The 15,871-nt window shown below is 47.9% G+C and overlaps 1 protein-coding gene and 1 long non-coding RNA gene across 2 annotated transcripts in view; both read left to right on the top strand.

The window, feature by feature from the left end:
- Positions 1-15,871, top strand: part of tctn1 (tectonic family member 1) — a 1,200,810-nt gene that overhangs the window by 910,376 nt on the left and 274,563 nt on the right. The gene's annotated exons all lie outside the window — the stretch shown is intronic.
- On the top strand, positions 1,176-11,535 carry LOC119129549. The gene is made up of 3 exons (XR_005099246.1): positions 1,176-1,449; positions 6,133-6,142; positions 11,525-11,535. It is a non-coding gene; the product is annotated as an uncharacterized LOC119129549 (long non-coding RNA).

Raw genomic sequence — 15,871 nt, 5'->3', positions numbered from 1 at the left:
CCCGGGTAGGGCGGCATACAAACCCTACCCGTACAACGCATGCTTCATCTGCGGCGGAACCGATCATTGGGCAAAAGAATGCCCCCAATATCGGCCACGTGGAGCTGCCCGCCCAGCCGGAGGCCCGCCACATCAACCCGGGGCGCCAACGCAACCTGCAGGAACAGCTCCACCTGGTGGACGGCCCTGGCAACAGCCACAAACACACGGAGGTCAGTACTATCAACATGATGATCTCTGGAGTGGACAATTTGAATAGGGCTGCCCGGGGAGCCAGGGGAGCAGCGGCCCGGCGGAGCCAATGCTTCATGTGACAGTGGAGGGGACACCTATACAGATGCTGGTGGACACAGGAGCAACTTATTCATCAATAAACACTGCCCTACCCGTATCCTCACTGTCAAATAAAACAACCACTTTGGTCGGCTTCTCGGGAAAACCACAAACTCTGCCTTTTACCAAGCCACTTGAGACGGTGATCACCCGGACGGGGTGTAGACTGTGGCACAAATATATTCATTCCACAGACACTCCAATCAATTTGATGGGGAGGGATTTGCTGTCTGCCGTCCAAGCCAAAATCTTGTGTGGGCCAGAAGGGGTGATTATTCAATTTCCAGATGGCGTCAGCATCCCGTGCTCACAGCAGCTACAACAACATGGCCAGTGGCTAATGGCGCCCCTACAAGCAGAAGCAGAAACTGCAACTATCTACTGGGCCAGGCTGGAACCGGAGACCCCTGCTGGTGGCGGTGTGTTCTCGACCTACCTGTTGTGGAAACCCTGGATCTGCTCACTGGCGCCATACCACCCACCTGTTGATCCTTTTCATTGCACTCTATATTATGACCGAAAATGTGATGATGTATATCGGGATGTGTTTGAAGAAATTGAGGGGCACATGTGGGATTTAAATTCATCAAGCATTCTAATTGGCAAAGAGGGAGTTGCAGCAGTAACTGAATTGACATCTGAACAAATGCAGTGGTTCAAAATGACAGAAAAAGGGGCACCACACATCTCACTGGCTCTTGCCCCAGGGCATGAGGCCAGACAATTGGGCTCAATGGTCAAGCGATTGTTGCAACAGACCGATTGGCGAAAAACTCACATCCCTAATTTATACTGGTCTGAATCTCAGAACGCTTACCAAATTCAACAACACATGACAGACATAGGATTGCTGGAGATGAGGTTGGTATCTCGCACACATGGCAGGGAATTAACTGATCATGAGGACGCTGAAGTAATGCTTGCGGCCTTGCCCGACACCCTGTGGTCCCAGAGTCCATTTGATGTTGGGTTTTGTCACTCGGTGGCCCCTATTGATCTCCAAATGGATGAGACGCAGCCTATCAAACGGCCTCAATATCGTTGGCCAAAAGAGGCGGACCAAGGCATGGAAGACACCCTGTGCGGCCTCTGGGACGCAGGGGTGTTGGAAGTGTCGTGCTCCGAATGGAACACCCCGTTGAGGCCGGTCAGGAAAGCAGATGGGATGACATGGCGCATGGCACACGATCTGAGAACTGTAAATGATGTCACTATCACTCCTGTTCTTCCTGTACCTGATCCGCATCGCATCCTAGCTTCATTGAACCCTGCCTATCAGTGGTTCTCCGTGATTGATTTGGCCAATGCATTCTTTTGCCTCCCGCTTTCCCCCTCAGTGCGGCACGTGTTCGCATTCACCTACAATGGGATCAAACTGCAATACACTCGCATGCCGCAGGGATTCAGAAACTCGCCAGGATTGTTCAATCAGGTCCTCAAGGAACTCCTCGAACCATGTCAAATGCCAGATGGCACTGTGCTGTTGCAGTATGTCGATGATTTGCTGATTGCGGCTAAAAACGAACAGACATGTCTTGAAGGAACAAAGAAAGTGTTGTGGTTAGGGGAGAAAGGCTTCAAAGTGTCAAGGAAAAAAACTGCAATGTTGTCGCCAACAGGTCACTTTTCTAGGTCGAGTGCTGACACCTAGTGGCCTCGCCATGTCGCCCGAGCACAGAAACTCCATCCTCCGGCATCCACGGCCCACCACTGTACAGGAGATGCTGTCGTTCCTGGGGTTGTGCGGCTATAGCAGACACTACATCCCCTGCTTTGCCGACAAAACCGGTGTCCTCCGAGCCCTGATCCGCGAACAGGGAGCCAGGAACCTCAAGGCTTGCCTGGTCTGGACACCGGAGGCTGCTGAGGTCTTTGTGTCACTGGTGCAGGAGCTGGCCTCTGCCGCGACTTTGGCCACTCCTGACTACACCCTGCCCTTCCATCTAGATGTCTCCATTTCAGGTAAAGTTGTGAATGGAGCTCTGTACCAGCAAATGCAGCACGGTCGTGCCGTGTTGATGTACTGCAGCGTCCCCTTGGACAACATTGAGCAAAGACAACCCGATTGTTCCAGATATGCTGCTGGTCTGGCAAAGATCCTACTCAAAACAGCCCACGCGGTCATGGGGCATCCGGTCTATGTGTTAACTGATCATGCAGTATCCTCATTTGTTGCGTCAGCGGCGTTCACGCTGACTCCGCTGAGACAAACACGGTTGTTGAAAATATTGACTGCTGCAAATGTCAACTATGTCCATTCCGGGGTGAACATGGCCGATCAATTGTTGGTGGGTCCGCACGAATGTGCATCAAAGGTCCAGACGGTGGCGAAAGTCCGACCTGACCTCTATTCCACTCCGCTCGGGCACGGTCGGGTGGTGTTCACAGATGGCTGTTGTTGGAGAGACAAACAGGGCTCCCTCCATGCGGCCGCGGCTGCGGTCAAGTGGAGGGATGGTTCCTTCCAGCCTCTTAGAGTGATGAAGCTCACCACCCGCCCATCGGCCCAGGCGGCAGAAGTCTTTGCCTTGGTACTGGCTCTACAACAGTGTAAGGGGGAAGCCGTGACCATCTATTCTGACTCCGCCTATGCGGTGTCAGCGGCCTTAATCGACCTGGTAGGGTGGCTACAGAATGGGTTCACGACGGCCAGAGGCTCGGAGATTGCACACAAGGACACGCAGTTGTTTGAGGCGTTAAAGTGCCCGAGCGAGGTGGCCGTTGTCAAAGTGCCTGGTCACTCCAAAGCTGACACCTTAGTGGCTAGTGGTAATCGAGCGGCTGACGAATTGGCCAAACAGACGGCCGGGTACGGCGGGGCAGCGGACATGATGGTGTCCCGCGGTCCATTGATTGTGGACGGGGAACACCCCGACTCCTGCTTGCCTCTGTCACTCTCACATGCCGATCTGTGTGCCGCCCAGCAAGCCACGTCCCCGGAACAAAAATCGGTTTGGCTAGCGGCAAAAGCTGTCAAACGATCAGATGGCTTGTGGGTTGGACCCAAAGGACAGCCTGCCCTTCCGGAGGGAAAGCTGATGACAGACGTCCTGTCACAGGCACACACACCTTCTCATGTAGGTCCCCATGCCATGTTGATCCATCTCCGAAGTTGGTGGCATCCCAGACTTTCAGACGTGGTCTGGAAATTCGTTGCGACTTGTGAAAATTGCCAAACGTTCAATGCCCGCCCTACGCTAAAACCTAAACCCGGCCTGTTTCAGCCGGCCCCGTGGCCGGGGGCCGAGGTGGTCATTGATTTCACCGACATGAATACAAGAGTGAATGGAAAACGCTTTTTGCTTGTGTTGGTTGACGCTTACTCAGGCTGGCCGGAAGCATATCCGTGCTCGAAGGAAGATTCTGCTGCTGTGATCAAGGCTTTGGTCACCCATTACATCCCCACACATGGTTTCCCAGCCCTGATCCACTCTGACAATGGTACACACTTTAACAACAAAGCCTTGGCCAAGGTAGAATCAATTTTGGGGTTGAAACATCGATTCGGCTGTATTTATCATCCTCAGAGCCGGGGCAGGTGTGAGAGGACGCTAAAAGAGAAAATTGGCCAAAATCATGGCTCAGACGACGATGAATTGGCTACAAGCACTTCCGCTTGCTTTGTTGTCCGTGCGACAATCCGTTAACAGGCAGACTGGATTCGCACCATTTGAATTGATGACGGGTCATCTGATGCCGGGACCGGCAACGACGCTCGTCCCACCGGAGGATGTTCCGGTACCAAATTTGTCCCACACAGCATACTGGTCCTATTTGTCTGCTTTGGTATCCAGTGTGTCTGCACAGATTGGAGAGAAATCCGCTGCGGCTGCAGTGGAGGAAGGTGTGTCAGTAGAGAAACAGCTCACGCCGTACGCGTACGTCCGAGTCATCTCCAGAAAGTGGACGGATCCCCGGTGGAAGGGCCCCGTTCGTGTCTTGGCCCGAACGTCTCACGCGGCCCAGCTCGACTTCAAAGGACGCAGGTGGTATCACTACTCGCAACTCCGTCCGGCCCCTGAGTTTGTTCCGACAGGATGAAGGTGTCCCTGTTTGGCCGTGTCGCGGACCCGGCCAAGAGAGGGAGGGAAGGTGGAGTAGGAGTAGCGGAACGGAGGGAGAAAGAGGAGAGCCCGAAGGGGTTTTCAGGATTGCTTTTAGTAGGAGTATTAATCATAAGCTGTGTTTTTGTGTGGACATTGATGATAACAATTGATGAAACCTCCCAGCAGAAAACGTCCCAGATTCAAAATTCACACACCTACAGCCAACACCGATGCGGAGAGAAAGTAGTCCATGAAGCTGAGGCAAACACAACAGAAGAGCTCTCACGAGAGGAACAGTGGGTTTTGAGACAGAGATGTGACAACGAAAATTGGCAAATGTATGTCACATTGTTTAATTGGACAGAGGCAAACCAAACATTACATGACAAATTGGCAGAGTACCAAGGAAGGGGGTGGAGGAAGCAAATTCAACAGGTAATGGGTGCAGGGCCCCCAGAGAAGGAGGGGACTAGCATTTATCAGTGTAAGGAAGACGGACAATTTATACTCGTGCCAGCATCCGGGTGGGACAGAATCAGGTACATCGAACTGTGGCAGTTTTACGCACAGTGCAAAGGTGAAGAGTATGGCTTGGCCTCGGTTGAGAGGGTGTTGCGCACCCTGGGGGTTGAAAACAACGATCATACCCGGGCAATTAGAGAAGAAGTAGCTAAAGAAAGCGTGGTGGCGAGGCAACGTGCCCCACCACCGTTGGTAAAACCGGTTTGGTACTGCAATGGGACGTGGTGTTAGACAGGGGGCGAGATGAAACATAGAGGGGAGAGCCAAGGGCAGCATCAAGTAAGGAAACGACAGACATCTGAGTTGGTGAAAGGGATGCGTCAGTTGAACGACCCGTGTGGCCAGGGGCAGCAACGCATAGCCAGGTTGTACTTCTGTTACAGCCCAGGGGTAAACGAGACGCTTCTCATGTTAGATTTAAGCACGACATTCATCGGGGGTATGCGGCCACTGAATGGCTCTCTTATGTGTGGTACCTAGACATGCGAGGCTATGAGAGGGCCCCCACTTGGGGCTCGGTGTCGCATGTGATAGGTCAGACGTGGGATGAGGCTAGTTATGGGATCGGGGAGAAAGCCAGAGAGTGGAAAGATAGGATCCCTGTGGTACAGGTAGTAGGGCAGCCAGGAAGCAAGGCTTTGATGTTAAAAATCGATCAGTCCCGGTCGCCGTTGCCCCACACAGTAAGTCAGGGAGACGGGTTTAATTGGGCGCCGGGTTGTTACACATTCCATCTGTGTGTATATAAGGTAGGAAACGATCCCTGCATGGATTTTTATTTGTGTCCCAATACTACTGCTTTTGTAACATATAACTCCACAGGTAGGGCGGAGAATATCCGTACCTTATTGACCCTAGGGGAAAAATCCCGTACCAGGGTGGGGGTACGGATCTTGCCGAGCCCGAAGGACGTAGATGAATGGTTTAGGGTAACAACGGGAGCATCAGCAATTAACAACAATTGGCTTCTCATGGCAGAACAGGCTGCCCACTCAACTCAAGAGGATTGTTTGATCTGTCTGCGCGCACGGCTGGTCCTGAAAATCGTACCAGCAGCTATCGACCCAAAATGTGTTTTACAGGTGTTGTCAAGGTCCCGGGCCACAGGTAATTGTAGCAGGTATGACGATGTGTTCCCAGTCGTAGGGAAGGAAAAACATAAACCCATTTTTGACAATCAAGTCACAAAGCAAAATTTGTCATGTTTGGTCCTCAATGGAACGAGAAGAAGCATCGGCCAAGTTGACCAAACATGGTGTCAGGTGAATTTGAACTTAAACACAACAAATCCTTTCTCTCGCGCCGATGTGTGGTTGTGGTGTGGTGATAACAAATTGTACGACCGCCTCCCGGCAAACGCCTCGAGGGCGTGTGCGCTTGTCTCGCTGATTATGCCTGTGTTAGTTGTCCCCATTGATTTCCAGAGCATCAACTGGAACGCGGAGCTCCCGTTGACAGGGCTGTTGCAGCGGGCACGGCGCGACCTACAGCCACCATGGCTAAGCGAAAACGACCCAACATATATCGACGTCATCGGTGTGCCCAGGGGTGTCCCAGATAAGTACAAACTTGCCAATCAGGTATCCTCGGGATTCGAAAGCATTTTGATATGGGTCATCCCGAATAAAAATGTGGACCGAATCAATTATGTCCACTATAATGTACAGAGATTGGGAAATTATACCGCTGAATCATTTGCGGCGGTCCACGTGCAACTAGCGGCTACCTCGCTCATGGCCTTTCAGAACCGCATCGCATTGGACATGCTATTGGCGAAAGAACAAGGCGTGTGCGGCATGTTCGGTGAATCTTGTTGCACGTTCATTCCAAACAACACCGCACCTGGGGGGCGGCTGACTAAGGCATTGGAGGGACTCCGCACCCTAAACAAAAAGATGAAAGATTATTCCGGTGTACACACCAATATTTGGTCTGATTGGATGAAAACGTTCGGAAGCTGGAAAGGCCTCATCATGTCTGTGCTTGTTGCTGTGGCTATTTTTACTGCAATAATGATTTTATGCGGCTGCTGTTGTATTCCATGTATTAGATCACTCACTGTCCAGTTGATCGAGAAAACCGTTGGCCCGTTGCCACCGAATGGCCAATATGCCCTGGTGACTCAACATGAGCTGCCGGGGGCAGAAAGAACCGAGAGTGTGCTGGTCGCTGCTTGCTAGAGTAACAGGTGATGACCTCATAAATGAGGTCATGAGAGGGAATAAAGGAAAATGTGCTTTTTGGCAGCTTGCAAACATATTTTATTAAAGGCTAAGTTAGACATATATATAATCACAACAAGTTAATCTTCAGTAGTGGCTGTACTTATGCAAAGCATTTGATGAACCGGAAAGTGAGGAAGTGTGCAGACAACTGCACCAAGATGTTTTCTCCTAGGTGTTGTGTACACAGGGTGCAAGCATCGGTCAGGCGAGACCAAGACGCGTACAAGCCGTCAAAAATATCTACAGATTGGAGAAGTGAGAATCACACCTCGTCGTTGTGGTCAGGCGTGCTAGACAAACCCCACCACCAGAACATCTGCACTCGCCGATAAACACCCAGTGGGGAGGAGACGGCCATCGACCAATCATCTCACGATGTTTTGCATGTTTGAATATTCATAGTGTGTTTCTTTATAACTGGGCAATCCGGAAGAAAGTGTTGTTCCTTGCTGGTCACAAGAGCACACTAGTTTTTGTGTGAGGGCCCCGGAACCCAGGCCTGTATTAGCTTGCTTTGTCAGGAATAAACAATTGGTAAATTCGGTCTGATTGATCTACTGGTCTTCTCTTTGACAGAACGAACTCGCAAAATTGTTAGGTGCGCCAGTGTGTCGATTAGGACATAACAATTCATGTGTTAAGTGTTGATCATAATTTGGAGTCAGATCAATAGCTAAACTCCGTAACCTAACAAGGGGTTGGTAACCTTTTTGGCGGACAGAGCCATAAATGCCTAATTTTTTTCGTGCTTTTATTGTCCGACCTGGCGTCACCCTTCTGTACACCGAAGGGCAGCTTGAATTGGCTGATATGACGCAACCGTGGATTTCAGCGGTAGAAAACAGATGGGATGGATTGCAAACGTGATCATATTTTATTGTGTAAACAAATGTCAGATTTGTCCGCGAGCCAGACGCAGTCACCTAAAGAGCCATATCCCTGTTGATGCACTCTGAGGAAGTATTGATCGGATGACACATCAAGTTTCGCTCCGAGGATGCGATCAACCAACTCCACCATCCATGTTCGGCGCATGTTCGGTTGACTGATTGATTTGACGGCTGCGTGTGGACCAAGGCGGAAGTAATCTGGGGAGAGGACGCTGGCGCTGATTGTTCGCCGCTTCTCCACCAGAATTAGTTTAGTTTTAGTGTTTTTATTTATTTATTTTTTAGCCATTATTAAAGTTTAGTTTTTAGCTTCTAGTTTTAGTGTGCAGTGCGCCTGGACCGCGGCGAACCGCGGCGAACCTCCACAGAGCCGGCTGCCTACTACGGCGCGCCCACCCCACCACCCCCCGCCAAGGCATCCTGGCTAGCCTAGCCAATGGCTAACACTCAAGTTCAGTGTTCTCCAACCGCCACTATGTTAACTTACTCCATCCCCCGCTTGCTGGAGCTGAGTAATCACACCATTCCAGGGTGTGTCTCAGTCATCAAACAACTCGGACTTCTCCGCAGACCACGTTACATTCACAGAAGCACCCGTCGTAACTTTGTTTTCTCCCAACCCGTCCATAACACTGTACCATTCATCTGCTCCTCCTCCGCCCGACACCCCGTCGCATGTACAACACGTCATCAGATACCTGGCGCACCATGCGGGGCTGCAGTACTCCAGGTGGCCTGGAAAACATGGTGCGGACTTCACTCCTACACGGAGCGGACTCCGACACAAGACGGACACCGGGTTGCCGGGAAAACACGGAGTGTTAATTTCTCCAGCACGGGACGGACACCAACACGGAGTGGATTTCACTCCAACACAGAGTGGACTGCACTGCATGTGGCACAGAAAACGTGGAGTGGATTTCTCTCTACTTCGCTCCCTACCTAAACACAGCCCCACAGCCACAATCAAAATGGATCTCTTCAACATCCAAGCACTCACCCGTAAATCATCATTTATTCACGACCTCATCCTGGACAAAGGCTTAGACATAATGTGCCTGACTGAAACCTGGCAACCACCCGATGTCTATCAATCCCTCAATGAAGCCTGTCCCTCTGGTTATAAATACATAACTAAACCTCGCAGCATTGGCCTGGCTGTACTCCACCGTCTTGATCTAGAGCTGTCCCCCCTCCCTCTACCTGATCACTCCTCATTCGAATCCCTTGCATTCAAATGTAAACCTCCATATCCTATCACAGTTTTACTTATTTACCGCCCTCCTAAACCAAACTCCTCTTTCATTCCAGAACTACACGATCTACTCACTACCCTCTGTACCTCCACTTCCTCTAATCTAATCATATTAGGTGATGTTAACATCCATGTCGACACCCCCTCCCGCCCCCCTGCCTCTGACCTGTTGCAACTATTGGACTGTTTACACCTCACCCAACATGTAAATGTCCCCACACATGACAAAGGGCATACACTTGACCTTGTCATCTCCTCATCGGCCATAAGCAACCTGCAAGTTCATGAGGTCGGTGTGTCTGACCACAAACTTATTCAAATGGAACTTCCTTTCCCACACCCCCACTCCAAACCCAAGCGGCAAATCTCATTCAGAAATTTCAAAAACATCAACCAAGACACTATAGCACAGGACCTCCAGCTTCTCTCCTCCTCCTCTGCAACCTTTACATCAGTCAGCAAGGCAGTGGACCATTACAATAACTCTTTGGCCAAACTTCTAAGTATCCACGCCCCCCAAAAAAACAAAACAGTCACCTTTTCACGCTCAGCCCCCTGGTACACCAGTGAGCTGCGTCTGATGAAGTCAACTGGACGCATCCTAGAGCGTCGTCTTAAAGCCTCAGGACTGACCGTGCACAAACAGGCCTACAAAGAACATCAGAAGGCCTACTCAAAAGCCCTTGGGACTGCACGTGCCCAGTTCTATTCCAATATCATAAACAATACCCCTGGAAATTCAAAACAGCTCTTTTCAACCATCAACCACTTTCTCAAACCCCAACCCACCACTCCAACAGAATCCTCAGAGGTAGTGTCCAATAACTTTATGACCTTCTTTACCGCTAAGGTTGACAACATCCGCACCCAGCTCCTCTCCTCTTCTTGCCCCACCACTTAACCTCCTCCCCCCTTCCTTCCACCCGGGACAATCCAGCCTCTCCGCTGCTTCTCCCCTATCTTGCAGTCGGAGGTAGAAGACATCATCAAAAAGATGAAACCCTCCACATGTGCCCTGGACCCTTTCCCCACAGTCCTCATTAAACAACAAACCTCAGCCATTAGTCCCCTAATAACCAATGTCATCAACCTCTCACTCCAGTCTGGCTCTGTACCCCCTGCATTGAAGACTGCCATTATTACCCCCCTGCTCAAAAAACCCTCACTTGACCCGGACAACCTTGCCAACTACAGACCAATATCTAACCTCCCGTTCCTCTCCAAGGTTCTGGAAAAAGTGGTAGCTGCCCAACTTCACACTCATCTCACCCGCAATAACATCGCTGAGAAATTTCAATCCGGGTTTCGCTCTGGCCACAGCACTGAAACAGCACTTGTTAGGGTCACCAACGACCTTCTCATGGCTGCCGATGCAGGCTCCCCGTCACTTCTCATCCTGTTGGATCTGTCCGCTGCATTTGACACTGTCCACCACAATATCCTCCTTAACCAACTTCACTCCACTGGATTCTCTGGCACTGCTCTAACCTGGCTTCAGTCCTACCTCTCGAACCGGACCGAGTACGTTTCCCTGAGGGGGAAAAATCCGACACTCACACTGTCACCTCCGGTGTCCCCCAGGGATCTGTACTCGGTCCTACCCTCTTCACTCTCTACATACTACCCCTCGGCAATATAATCAGGAAGTTCGGCATCTCATATCATTGTTATGCGGACGACACCCAGCTATACCTCAAACTTGACCCCCCGCCCTCCATAACCCAGCCTTCTCCATCTCCCGCATCCATCCTCTCCCTGTGTCTGGAGGAGATAAAGGCGTGGATGAATCTCAGCTTCCTGCAAGTTAACAGTGACAAAACCCAAGCCATGTTAATTGGCACTCCCCATCAGATCCATACCTGCCCAATAACAAGCATCTTATTCGCCGGTCTCACTATTCCCCTCTCAGCCACTGTCACCAACCTGGGTGTGAAACTGGACCCTCAACTCAACCTTGAGTCACACATAAAACACATCTGCAAAACCTCCTTCTTCCACCTCAGAAATATTTCCAAACTCCGCCCCACACTTACCCTGACGGATGCTGAGAAACTTGTCCACGCCTTTGTCTCCTCAAGGCTAGACTATTGTAACGCACTCCTCATCGGGATCCCTAGCAAGAGCCTCCAGAGGCTTCAGTACATTCAAAACAGCGCTGCTAGGATCCTGATGAGGGTGCGGAAAAGCAATCACATCACACCCATCCTCCGTTCTCTGCACTGGCTCCCCATCAAATTCCGAATTGATTATAAGATCGCCCTCCTCACTCACCATTGTATCCTCGGACATGCTCCCCCATACCTCAAAGAACTCCTTGCCCCAAAACCTGCCACCCGAAGCCTCCGCTCATCCAATTCACACCTTCTCCACGTTCCGAAAACCAAGCTGCGCACCATGGGCGACCGGGCCTTCTGCCATACAGCCCCTACACTGTGGAACTCCCTCCCCGACCACCTAAGAGCACCCCAATCCACTGACTCTTTCAAAACTGGACTTAAAACTCACCTCTTTACCTTAGCATTTCCGTAATTTCTCTCATATCTTGGTTGTCATCCAGTTGTTTTAAACTTGTCCTTGTTTTGTTTTCTTGTTTTTTATCTGCCATGTAGCACTTTGAGATTCCCCCGAATGTAAAGTGCGTTATAAATATAATTTATTATTATTATTATTATTATATCTGGCTCGCGAGCCATAGGTTCCCGACCCCTGAGTTAAACTCTGATGCAATAACAAGGAGTCTGTGTCGTAGTTAACATTTTACTGTCGTTTACTGAAGATTCCAGCATTACATGGCAGAGTGACAACAGCAACAAAACAAGGTTTGACTGTTTTTAGCAAATCGCGTTAGGATAGCATATAGCGTTAGCATTTTAGCAAATAGCATGTAAATACATGTAAATAAAAACGATCTTTTTAAACTATGAATTACCTTCTCTTTCAACATTAAACCCAATTTAATCTAAATTTTATTCAATTTAAGATTAAACTTTACTCACGATTTATCTTGTAGCATCCCTCACGGTCAGAAATTGTTGAAACTCTTTTTGAACAGGTAGAAAACAGGTAGGACGTAACTGACAACAAAGCAGGAAGCGGTAAGTTACAGGAAATGATATCAAAATAAAAGCATTTACATACTGCCTTTATGATAGGATATGATATAAAAATAAAAGCATATACATACTGCCTTTATGCCGAAACAAAACCCACTCACAAAAAATGTACAGTCAAACCTCGGTTTTCGACCACAATCCGTTCCAGAAGGCGGTTCGAGAAGTGAATTGTTTGAATTCTGAATCTATATTTCCCATTACAAATAATGGCAAAAACTTTAATCCGTTCCAAGACAAAAAAAAAACCTTTTTTAAGCATTTATTCATTTGCGTATTTTTGTCCGATCGTGCTACTGCAACGCACCGCCGACCGCGCAACCGTAGCGCGCCGCCGACCGCGCAACTGCACCACGCTGGTCGCATTATTGTAACAGAGCCGTCGTTGAAATTTAGAAAATATTTTCAAAGTCCTGATGTACTTTCCAAAACTTTAGTGGACCTCAGTGCGCAGGGAGCTTAATTTGGTCCGATCGCGCAACTGCAGCGCGCCGGGCGCTCACTGTCGCATTGCTTTAAGAGCGTCTTTGTGTTTTAGGATGGTTTTACTGCTCCCACTTGCTTTCTTTGGAGGCATGATTAGGGGTTAATACAATCCTCAAAGTAATGAAAATACAATAACAACAAACGGAGTCAGTCGGCATCCGGGTCGCGCGGTAGGGTTTTTCGGGTCATCTCGGCTCATCCCGCGAGGTTCGACCTCCGAATCTTTGTTTGACAACCAAAGCAAAAAAATTTCGAATTTTTCGTTCGAATTCCGATTTGTTCGAGAACCGTCTCGTTCGAAAACCGATGTTTGACTGTACTTCAAAACTTTTGAATATGCTCACTACAAGACATTCGATGCTGAGAACAATTTAGAGCCAGTCGATTATTTTTACAAAAATAATCACTGTGGCTCAAATTGGAGTACCTTATGGATGATTAATTCAATGTAAATGTGACAGTGGAAAATGTATTTTCTATTATACACTATCTTATCTTAATCAAAGAATATCTGACTAAATTGAACACATTTAAAACTATTCCCATATCAGCAATTTGCATTGACAACAAAAAAGCGAGAGAAAAAAATCTGCACAACTTAGTTTGTACAGCCTGTACAGCAGGGAGAATTTTTCAGGCCAGGAGTCAGTTATGTAACCAGGCCACCCTGGCCTTGCCCACACGTGCATGTTCACACCCACACTTAAATGCATGGGCACAAGCAAAACGCATTTGTGTGCACACTGCACACACATGCACACAATCATTATTTGGGTTTTGTTGTGGGTGGTACCGGAAAAACAAATCAAAATCTATAGAATGAGAGCGAGCAAAATAATCAAAAGGTTTCTCTGAGTCTGACTGTCTGTCTGTGTCCTGAGTTGGTCTTTCCCCTGCACTGCTCCCTGGACTTGTCTTGCCAGTATACTCTGCATCTGCTGGGAGTGTCAGAACAACCAGCATAATAATTATATTATCGACAATAAGACATTTAATCAATATCAAAAGACTGATATGGTTAAATATATGCTTTTTTCCCCAAATCTTTCATACATAGTTATAGCCTATAGAGGCTTTGCAGTCACGTGGTTTTATCACGTGATTTTGTGTTATGCCGCCATCTTGGCGGTCAGCTCGTTCCTACGTGTTTGTATAGATTGTTTGATTTCTGCGCTACATTTTCACAGATTTCATCCGAATTATGGCTGATTTGCTATCCAACGAAGTTGGGCATTTGGATGAAGAATCCAAGAAACGTTACAGAGAGAAGTTGAACCTTGTTGGCACAACGGATCCGTACCTTTTACCGAGAAGCATGCTAAAATCGCCCGAGCATTTTGAGAGGCTTTGCAGCTGACGTCATCAAGCTACCCACATTAGCTTGGCGGCCATCTTGGCGGTCAACTTTTCAGTGCCGGTCTACGACTCACACACGCTTTCTTGTTATATCTGCTGCTATTTGAGCTTAAAAATGCCGGATACCTGCTGTGCTGTTGGATGTAGCAATAGACGAGGCGATAAACCAAATCTTAGCTTCTATAGATTTCCGGCGAACATGAAAAAACGTGATAAATGGATCGCGGATATTCGTCGTGAACGATGGAAACCTACGATTTACACAATGAGGACTTCATATCAGGTATGTAAACAAACTATTCACCCCTGATTTGTTTCACAAAATGTGAAATAATACAATATGGGATGATACAAATATGATTGTTGAAAATGCTGGGTGCATTTTTAGAAAGGCAGCAAGAGCAGCAAGGCAGGGAATGGGATGATTTCTTCAGTTCACCCCCCCGTTTTTATTTTGTGTTTATTTTTTCATGATGCTTCATCTGATTGGCTTGAAAACGTTATCAATGTAAATATTGAACTTCATATTGGAATTGAACAATTAATTCTCGAGTGAATGCATTAGGAAATTTCCCCAAAAATTATTATGAACCTTGTGAAACAATTTTTTTTTAATGTAGCATTTTTTAACAAGAGGGTTTTTGTTACTTCATTTGGCACAAGGTAAAATCTACATTGGTAAAGTTTTCAAGCCATTAGCACAAGGTTAAAATTTTTATTGGTTAAGTTTTCAAGCCAATCAGATGTGGCATCATGCAAAAATAAACAAAAAATAAAAATGGTAGCAACTTGAACAGACAGGTACAGTATCTGAATGATTTCACTCTATTCAGTTTTTTAATATGTCAAGTTATGAAATGCCATTACAAAACAAATTGAACTGTGTACCGTTTTTTTCCGTGTATAATACGCCCCCATGTATAATACGCACCCTAACAATGGCATGTTGATGCTGGAAAAAAGCCTGTACCCATGTATAATACGCACCCAATTTTTTTTTTTTTTTTGTTTCCTTTTTTTTTTAAAGTCCCAATGATCGTCACACACGCAGGGAGGCAATGGGTCCCATTTTTATAGTCTTTGGTATGGTCTTAACTAGGCTGGATGTATTTTTTTGTTGGCGTTGATTTCTCCGACTGCCCGTAAAGGCACCACCGCGATCAGATGAAAAGAGAGGAAAGTGACGTGCGGACATGTGAAAAAGGCGGCTCTGTATGGGAGAGACGTTGAAGAGGAATAAAAACACCCTTGGAAACCAAAACTTGCCCCTCGTCGTGACTCGGAGCCGCAACAAATGTTTCGGATTTGTGTAGGGTACATTGTGACAGCAAACGAGCAGGTGATCGAGCAAGCGTCTGATACGAGAGCATTGCGTTCGTATGGAGCGTGTTTGAAGTGAACAGCAGAGACGAAAGGAACAAGGCAAAGTGTTGTGAAATAAAATATTACCTGTAATACGCATTTTGTTATTTGCTGATTGTATTAAATCAGTGGTTCCCAAACTTTTGCAGGCTGGCGCCCCCTTTGGCTCTCCAGTGAATTCCTAGCGCCCCCCACCCCCCAAGGACAGGCATTTATATAAATAAATAATACATTTATATAAATAAATAAATAATAAATTTATAATATCATTACCATTACGTTGAAT

This window comes from Syngnathus acus, chromosome 10 (assembly GCF_901709675.1).
Source record: "Syngnathus acus chromosome 10, fSynAcu1.2, whole genome shotgun sequence".
NCBI lineage: Eukaryota > Metazoa > Chordata > Actinopteri > Syngnathiformes > Syngnathidae > Syngnathus > Syngnathus acus.
Note: the sequence above shows the minus strand (reverse complement) of the source record. Positions and strands in the feature narration are given on the sequence as shown.